This window comes from Tamandua tetradactyla, chromosome 4, assembly GCF_023851605.1.
Source record: "Tamandua tetradactyla isolate mTamTet1 chromosome 4, mTamTet1.pri, whole genome shotgun sequence".
Classification (NCBI taxonomy): domain Eukaryota; kingdom Metazoa; phylum Chordata; class Mammalia; order Pilosa; family Myrmecophagidae; genus Tamandua; species Tamandua tetradactyla.
In genome coordinates this window covers 180488040-180497877 of record NC_135330.1, presented here as the reverse complement: position 1 = coordinate 180497877, position 9838 = coordinate 180488040, and the positions used below count along the sequence as shown (strand labels likewise).

The following is a 9838-nucleotide window of genomic DNA, read 5'->3' as shown; positions in this document are numbered from 1 at the left end:
AATTCTCTCTCAGTCTTGAGGGATATTTAGGCAATGACCCTTCTAACTGCTTCAAGGCTGAAAAGGGGCACTGTCATTAAGGGCAAAGGGGTGATACAATTAGAATGGTTGTTCTTGGAGAGTCCAGTACTTCTAGGTTTCAGGGTTTCTCTGACATTGGAACAATCTGAAAGTTTTAAGTCTCTGAAAAACAAAGTTAATAAGTAAAATTTTGTAGAGCACAGGTTATCTTTCAGGCTTTCTAGGAATACTTTGGTTGGGGTTTGCCATACTGTGGCAGTTGGTAATATCTAGCTAAAACTCGCATAAGGGTAACCTCCAAAATGACCTCTCGACTCAATTTGAAATCTCTTAGCCATTGAAATTCTATTTCTTTCCCCTGTTTTGGTCAACTTATCCACAACGCCAGGGTCAGGCTTATCCTTGGAACCTATGTCCCATGATGCCAGGGCCAGTTATGCTTCATGATGCCAAGGCCAGGCTTACATCTATGGAAATTAAGTTGAAATAATCTTTAGTTTAGTTCTATCACAACTTTTCATATGAATTCTTATTCTTCTTGACAATTGAGCAGTATTACTTAGTGTGAATGTATAAATTTTATCATTTTCTTTATTAATGGATATTTAGATGATACTAATTGCTTACTATTATAAGTAATGCTTCAATGATTTGGGCATGTATCCTTGAACAGTTGTATAACTGTGTTTTAGTATAACAGAAACCTAAAATGACTGAGTTTAAATATGCATTTAGAATTTTGATGATTACTAATTGGCTTCAAGTCCTTTTTGATTCAAGGCTTCAGGAAGCTTGAAAAACTCTCACATACAGAAATCTTATGCTTTCATCCTGGGAGTGAATTTAGATTTCATGACTTCAACAGGGTTATTCATAAACTTTGAATAAATCGACAATGAATTGTTCTGATCTGAACACAGGTTTAAAGAAATTTAGCAGTGAACTAAAATTCAATTCAATTCTAATCCTTTTTTGTTAGACTGTATATTAGATGACAAAAATATTCAGTCTCTTAAAGAGAAGCTACAGTGTTTTGAGTCTGAATTGAAACTGGAGAAGCAGTCAACTCATGATGATCTGCCTTTCTGGAGCATGGACCTTATATACTAATCTAACATAATATTTGTTGACTCAAATAATATATAGACTATCTACTATAATGCTTGCTTATTCACAAACATTATCAGTCTAATAAGCAAAGAAACATTCACAAAGCAAACCTACCACTGACACATCCAAATGGTGTGTTTAAAGCATGTAGGAACTCTTTCACTGGGAATTGTCTTCTGAACCTATGGGGCATTCAAGATAGTTGTGTAGCTGCTTTCTTTGAAGTTAGGTCTTATTTTTTGAAATAGTCAAAAGTAATTGAGAATGAAATCTGGGTGCACAGGTGGTTCAAGAGGTAGAATGCTAGCCTTTCCCGCGGGAGACCCGGTTTTATTCCCAGACTATGCACCCCCCCCCCCAAAAAAAAATGAAGTCTGATAAATAAGGTAATTTATTATACAAAAGAAGGCATTTTATTTGGGAGCAGAGGACCTGGGAGAGAAGGAAGAAATGTAAGAATACAGCAAAAAGAGTGCTGTTTTGAAGATTTGCCCTGAAGAAATTTTCCAATGAAGAGTTTATAAAAAGCTGAAAAAAGGTATATATATCTTTGGAATAAATATGTACCTTTGCAAGCTGACCACTTGACAAAAAAATGCAATGTTTACATTTGTTCAAACCATCTTTACTTGTTTTTTACTTTTTAAATACTGAATATGGATGGTGGATTCATAAATAATGAGGGACTAAAATATTTTAGTGAATGACTTTTGCTTCCAAAAATGACTGTCTGGGTAATTTGCACCAGACTTTCTGAAAAGCATAGCTAGAAAAACTGGCAAACCATAAAATATATGCTGTATGGCTTTGGAGAAGTAACAAGTTACTGTACAGTAACTGGGCCAGTGGCGAGGTCTATACAGGTGAACCTGGCAACTAAGAAGCTAACAAAAGAATGATAAAATAAAAACAAAGTAGGTGGGAGAAAATAATAAAGATAATAGAAGTTCATGAAATAGTTGACACACAATAAAGATAATTAATAAAACCAAAACTTGATTCTTGGAAAGGTTACAAATAAGAAAAGATGGTGAGACAGAGAGGGAAGACACAACATCAGGAATGAAAAAGGGGACATCACTAAACATCCTGCAATAAGACAACATTTTGGACAATTTTATAACAATATTTGAAATTTAGAGATAATAAACAAATTCCTACAAAAATGCAAATTATTGGTTGTAGAATTCAACTTACTTGTGATATCTACCAAGTATTTGAGGTAAAAAAACAAAGCCAACTGTGTTGGTTTGCAAGCTGCCAGAATGTGATATACCAGAAATGGAACAACTTTTAAAAAGGTGCATTTATTAAGTTATAAGTTTATAGTCCTAAGCCTATAAAAATGCCCAAATTAAGACATCCGGGAAAAGATACTTTAATTCAAGAAAGGTCAATAGGTCCGGAACCCTTCTGTCAGCTGGGAAGTCACGTGGCTGGCATCTGCTGGTTCCTTGCTCCTGGGCTCATTGCTTCCAGCCTCTGTTCCTGTGGGGCCTCCTCATTTTGCTTCTCCAGGTCTGGCTTTCATCTCTTGACTTTCCTTGGCTCTCTCCATGTTCTAGTTTGCTTAACATCTCACGGTGATGTCTACTAGGCCCCAAGCTTCTCCAAACATCCGTGTCTCTGTTCTCCAAGTGTCGGCATCTATGCCATTTCTGCTCTGAAGTTTCTGTTGGCTCTTTCTCTGGCAGCTCTCTCTGTTCACTCTGAGGTTTCTTTGTTTCTGACTCTTTCCAAACTGTTTCCTCTTTTAAAGGAGTCTAGTAAACTAATCAAGACCTACCTGGAATGGGTGGAGTCACATCTCCATCTAATCAAAGGTCACACCCACAACTGAGTGTACCACCTCTCCGTGTAGATAATCTAATAAAAAAATTCCAACCTATAGTATTGAATCAGGATTAAAAGAAATGTCTGCCCCACAAGACTGAATCAGGATTTAAAACATATTTTTTCTGCAGAGTGTCTGGGGTAGAGTTGGATGGTTGGCTCCTGGTGATCTTGTGTGAGGGAAGGCCTGCCCCACTTGGGGTTAATAGACCAAAATGAATGAGCCCTCTTGAGGCTATATTTACATGGAAACATCGATATTATTTTTCCATACAAAGTTTCCTTTCCATTCCAAGTCTAAAACAGCAACTCTCAAGGATCAGTTGATTCTGAATCTTCTTAAGGAAGAACATATGCCTCTGAATAAGATTACAGTTGTTGGAGTTGGTACTGTTGGCATGGTCTGTGCCATAAGTATCTTAATGAAGGAACTGACAGATGAAGTTGTGCTTGTTGATGTCACAGAAGACAAATTGAAGGAGAGATGGTGGATCTCCAACATAGCAGCCTTTCCTTAGATACCAAAAATTATCTCTGGCAGAGACTATAGTGTGACTGCAAACTCCAAGGTGATTATTACCACAGCCAGGACATGTCAGCAAAGGGAGAAAGCCATCTTAATTTGCTCCAGCATAACACGAACATCTTTAAGTCCATCATTCTTAATGTTGTAAACAACAGCCCAAATTGCAAGTTGCTTATTGTTTCCAACCTAGTTGGTATCTTGACCTATGTGGCTTGGAAAATAAATGGCTTTCCCCAAAACTGTGTCATTGGAAGTGGTTGCAATCTGGATTCAGCCTGGTTCCAGTACCTAATGGGGGAGGGGCTTGGAATTCACCCATTAAGCTGTGGTGGCTGGGACCTTGGAGAACATGGAGACTCTAGTGTACCTGTATGGAGTACAGTGAATGTTGTTGGGGTCTCCTTGAAAAATCTGCACCCTGATTTAGGCACTGATGTTCATAAGGAATAGAGGAAAGAGGTTCACAGACAGGTTGTCGACAGTGCTTATGAGGTGATCAAACTGAAAAGTTAAACCTCTCAGGCCATTGGGTTATCTGTGACACATTTGGCAGAAAGTACAATGAAGAACCCATCCAATTTCCACCATGACTACGGGTCTGTAAAGAATAAAAGATGACATTTTCCTTAGGGTTTCTTACATTTCAGGACAGAATGGAATCTCAGATATTGCCACGGTGATTCTGACTTCTGAAGAAGAGGCCGATTTGAAGAAGAGCGCAGACACTTTGAGGGATCCCAAAAGAGCTGCAATTTTAAAGTCTTCTAATGTATCACTTCAATGTCTAGGTGACAACGGGATTTTAGTTGGGGGTTGTGCATGTTGCCCTTTTTATCTGATCTGTGATTAAAGCAGTGATATTAAGATGACCTAGTGAAAACAATTTCTTAAAGTTAAAAGTAGGAACGGTTCATAAAACCTTACAGCTGTATCCTGATGCTGGAGATGATACTTATCTTGGGTAGTCCCACCTAAGATAGTTCACGTCTGAGGCACCCATGCCAATGTTGCACATGCTGCAGTTGTCTTTCAAACCAGAAGAATGCATGGTTACTATTGTGTTATATACTTTCTGGTTCCTTCATCCAACATGCCTAGCCCAACTTCTTCCCCTCACCACATCAATCACATCCTGGACTCTAATGTATAAATCCAACATTGCATGTCTTGTGCGTAACTGCTCTAAAGATCTTACTTTGTGTACCAAATGTATCAAAGCAATACATTGCCATGTAATATGCAAAGAGATATCTTCCTATAAACAAGGCAACCAACTATCCCATGCTTCATTCCACCTAAAACACCAAATAAATCATGAACAATGACTACTCTGGAAAAAAAAACCCTGCTGTCACCATACCTAGTTGTGAAATATTGAATTCACAATTCAATATTTTGAGATTAGAAGGAGAAAAAAACTGCTCCAACCACTTCTGTTAAAATGTGCACTGAATACCTACCAGTGCAAGAAGACAGGAAAGGCATTAAATCCATAATCTCCCTTTCTAATCTATTTGGAAGGAACAAATAAATTGCAATTTTTCTCAGATAATATGATTGTGTCTGTAGACAAGCAAAAGTAATCTACAAATAAATTACTATAATTGATAAGTTGTTTAACTGGATATAAGTCTAAGAGGCAAAAATAAGTTTTTTTTCAAAATATCAGTAGCAAATAGAAAATCTAAGTTTTAGAAGATACCATTTAAAATAGCACCAAAAGAACATACTAAAGCTAGAAATAAATCTAACAATTGATATGTAATACCTCTAGACAGAAAACTGTAAAATATCATTATGACAAGTTAAAGAAAAACTAATAAAATAAGGAGTTCATCTACTGGAAGTTTCATTTCTGAAAAGATACCAATTCTCCCCTGAAGTATTCTATAGAATCACTGAAATTCCATCAAATTCAAACACCTTTTTGTGGAACTTGACAAGCTATGTGACATTCAGATCCTGGTTTTTAAATAACATTCTCCACTCACAGAAACCTGTGCTACTTGGAAAAATTGACTGATTTCAGGTCAGAGGGAAAAAAACGTACCATAAAGAAAAAGATGCTTCTTCTGGTCTACATTAGACTTAAGAACTTAAGAACTTCTGCCAATTATGAGAAAACTTAAGAGAGCAAAAAGGCAGGCCACAGAGTGGGAGAGATCCTTAACTGACAAAGAGATTGCATTGCAACTTTATAAAGACCTTTACATATAAGGAAATAGACAACCCTATGGGGGGCGGGGAGAACAGCAAGGGACTTCAACAGGCGCTTCACAAAGAAGAATATCAAGATTGCCAATAAACAAATGAAGACGTGCTCAGCCTCATTATTCTAGTTTGCTAGCTGCTGGAATGCAATACACCAGAAACAGAATGGCATTTTAAAAAGTTTAATAAGTTCCTAGTTTACAGTTCTAAGGACGAGAAAATGTCCCAATTACAAGTCTGTAGAAATGTCCAATCTAAGGCATTCAGGGAAAGATACCTTGGGTCAAGAAGGCCTATGAAGTTCAGGGTTTCTCTCTCAAGTGGAAGGACACATGGCGAACACAGTCAGAGTTTCTCTCTCATCTGGAAAGGCACATGCTGAATACAGTCAGGGTTCCTCTCTCATCTAGAAGGGCACATGGCGAATATGGTATCATCTGCTAGCTTCTCCTAGCTTCCTGTTTCATGAAGCTCCCTGGGAGGCATTTTCCTTCTTCATCTCCAAAGGTCGCTGGCTGGTGGACTCTGCTTCTTGTGGCTACGTGGTTCTGCTCTGCTCTCTCTGAATCTCTCCCATTCTCCAAAATGTTTCCTCTTTTATAGGACTTCAGAAACTAATCAAGACCTACCCAAATAGGTGGAGACATGCCTCCAGCTAATCCATTTAACAACCGCTCTTAATTAAATCACATCTCCAGGGAGATGATCTGATTACAGTTTTAAGCATACAATGCTGAATAGGGATGAGAAGAATGGCTGCCTTTACAAAATGGGATTAGAATTAAAACATGGGGGTGGGCCATGGTGGCTCAGCAGGCTAGACTGCTCGCCTGCCATGCCAGAGGACCTGGGTTCGATTCCCAGTGCCTGCCCATGTAAAAAAAAAAATTAAAAAAAATTAAAAATAAAAGAATTCAAACATAGCTTTTCTAGGGTACGTACATCCTTTAAAACCAGCACACCTAGGTTGGATGTTGTAAGGAAATAGAAATGTTCAGACTCTGCCAGTAGGCATGTGAACTGATACTACCACCTTGTAAAAGCTATTGGGCATAATCTATTAAAGTTGCAGGCGTGCATACCCTATGTTGAAGCAATTCCCGTGGTGGATGTATTCCCAACAGAAAGACGGACGTATATCAAGGTGAGAAGGACACACAGCTTGTGAGCTATTTGCCAAAATCCATAATCCCTGCCTAAACAGGAGAAAGATAAAACCCAAATAGAGAGACATTCTACTAAGTACCAGACCAGTGTTCCTCATCATTGTTAAGGCCTTGAAAGAAAAAGGAATGTCCAAGAAACTGTTAGAAACCAGCAGAGGCTAGGAGGTATGATGACTAAAGGTAGCGAAAGAACCTGGATGGGATCCTGAAACAGAAAAAGGACACTAGTGGGAAAAAACTAATGACATCTGAAGGAAAAGCATGAACTTTGGTTAATAGCAATGTACCACATTGGTTTCTTAGTTATGACTAATGTATCATTGTAATCTAAGATGCGGTGTGTGCAGAAACTCTCTTTGCCATCTTTGTAACATTTCTGAAAATGTAAAGCTACTCCAAAAATTAAAAGTGAATTTTAAAAAATGGGTTAATATGGATCCACCTTTATGTATGTATTCTCTTTGGATTTAATTTAAGGAGATAATTTCTTTCTTTCTTTTTTTAATCTCCACATTCATGAATGTTGTGAAATTTCACTATTAAGTGAAATTTTGTGGAAGGGTATTCATCATCTCACATTCGGGAACCATCTCAAATGCATGAATTTGTAAAAAGGACTTTCTACAGGTTTACATAACGATGCCATTTCTTTTTCTTTCACAATGGTAAACCCTTAATTCATAATTTAGAGAAAGGAAGCAGAAACATTTACACTGAAATCGTGTGAGCATTTGGGGATTAGAGGAAGAATTTCCAAAATGGGGACGTTCTCAAAAATCTGGTCAATAAAACACCAATTCCAATTAAGTGCATGAATGAAGAGAGACTTACAGCAAACTGAAGACTTGAGTCATTTAAATAATATTAAATCTTTTCCTGCAGTGAAAATATGACAGAGGGCCTTGTCTGTCTAAATCTCCTTTTATAAATCCCAGTAAAGGATTTCAGGATTGTTGTTGTTTCTATTGTTTTTCCACGTAGAACATCTACAGACACTCAAATAGTTGCAGCTCCTGATATTTTAATCATTCAGGGGCCTATTTGGATTTTCAGCCAGAAAAAAATAGGAACAAGGTTTTATATTAGAATCCAATTTCCTTTAACACATGCCAAGTTCCCGATGGTATCAATCAGGCATAGATACCTGGGCACAGTCCTGTCAGGGTCATGGCGAAAACTGACCTGTTATCAGCGTAAGGAAGAGCTTCCTGTGCTCAGTATCTGACCGTGAGTCCCTTAAGCCTCCTGTCTTGTCCAGTAATGGCTGTCGGAGGTTTAATTGTCAGCTCCAATTACTGAACCTGACTAGCGTTCAGAAATAAGCACCGTCTTGAGCTCTCTTTCGAATAAGAAAACTGGAGCACAATTTTCAGTATAAGGCTGGTCAGAGAAAAATGTTCCTGAGAAGGTCAGAATATTCTTTTCATTGGCACTTTGCAATTTTCCCCGAGAAGGAAGACCTAGCAAATTAATTCATATAATCTGCATCTGGATATGGATGAAGAACTGAATTTGGCTTGTGCCCAACACCTCTGAGACCTTAAAGGAGTATTATTTACAAATTCACATGCTTTTTAAAGTCACAGAACAACTGATAAGGAATGCAGCTAATTTAACAGCTGTACATGCCCAGCGAGGATAGTTGCAAATTTAAAAATAAGCTTGCTCTGGTGGTTCTCATACCATGTGCTAGGAATTTTGTTTTGAAGAAACACAGGAATTTTTGCAGGAACTACTAGCTTAAGGCAGTTTGCAATTTCAACATTAGATTGCAGCTGTGTGCCTCCAGATGACATCACATCTTTGCAAAGCTGAGTTTTCCTCAGCTGCCGTGAAAAAAAAAAAAAACAAGAACCAGGGGAAAATCAGTGGGGAACTGGAAACGAGTAAGTGGCTGTGCCCAGTGATTCCCAGGGTTGAGAAATTGTTAGAGCCCAATAATTGCATTTGTCCCAATGGAAAGTAATTGTGGTGAGGAATGAAATGAAACTATTATTTTTTCCAATGGCTTCTAAGTTGTGAGGACATACATACTTATTAAGTTGTTTGGACCTTACTACTTAATAAACAGAACTGTTAGGTATTTCTTTTGGCTTAGGGATGCTTGAACTGAGAAAGGTTTGGAAATTTTGGAGCAGGCTAATGTTGTCTTCAAACTACTAAAGAGAGTGAAAAGTGACTTTCTTATTTATTTTTGAAATTATTCTTTTTATTTTATCCAAGTTGAATGGCTCATTAAACTTTACCTCTCTATTATCCCAACCCCCAAAATACACTTTAAAATGTTATTAAAGAAAAACATCTCTTTAAAATGGAGAACATTTCCCAGTGAATAAAGCATAATAACTAGAATCAGATTTGAAATTTCTATTCTCTAGTTCCCTATTAACTAACTGGGTAGCCTTAGGCCAGTTATTTAGCTGAAAATCCCTTTTGCTGAAGACCAAATATATTCTTTTTCTTTCTTTTTTTTGTAAAATCAGAGATCCCTTACAAGTCAGAGGCAACAGAAAATTAACACCTGTAGCAAGGTTATAAATGAAAAGCAAACAAACACGAAAAACCCATAACCGTTTAGTGACATCTCAATTGTCGAGTTCTCTAGGAAAATATTCTTCAATGTGTAAACGTCTCTGATTAAACAACAGCAAGAACTAGAGATGGTAACCAAAAATCCCTCATGAATCATGTATGACAATGTTGGGTTGCATTTCATTATAGTTCAAGGACACTGTGGGTGGATTAACAAAAGCTCCTCCTTGCATGCCCTACAAGTATTTATGCACAGCTAAATGTGGGTTAGTAGCATTTAATTGTCCTCACCACATCTCCCTACCCTCCATCTATCTTGGAATTCAATTTTCAAGTCTCAGGATCCTCCTGCTTTGCAGACTCCAAATTCTATCAGAACTTGAGAGGATCTGCCATCAAGCATGTAGTCATATTGACTGATTGATTCTTTCCCAAGAAA

The 9838-nt window shown here is 37.6% G+C and overlaps 1 pseudogene; it reads left to right on the top strand.

Moving 5' to 3' along the window:
* The first annotated feature begins 3179 nt into the window (after positions 1-3179).
* On the top strand, positions 3180-4248 carry LOC143679562 (L-lactate dehydrogenase A chain pseudogene; annotated as a pseudogene).
* Positions 4249-9838: the final 5590 nt, after the last annotated feature.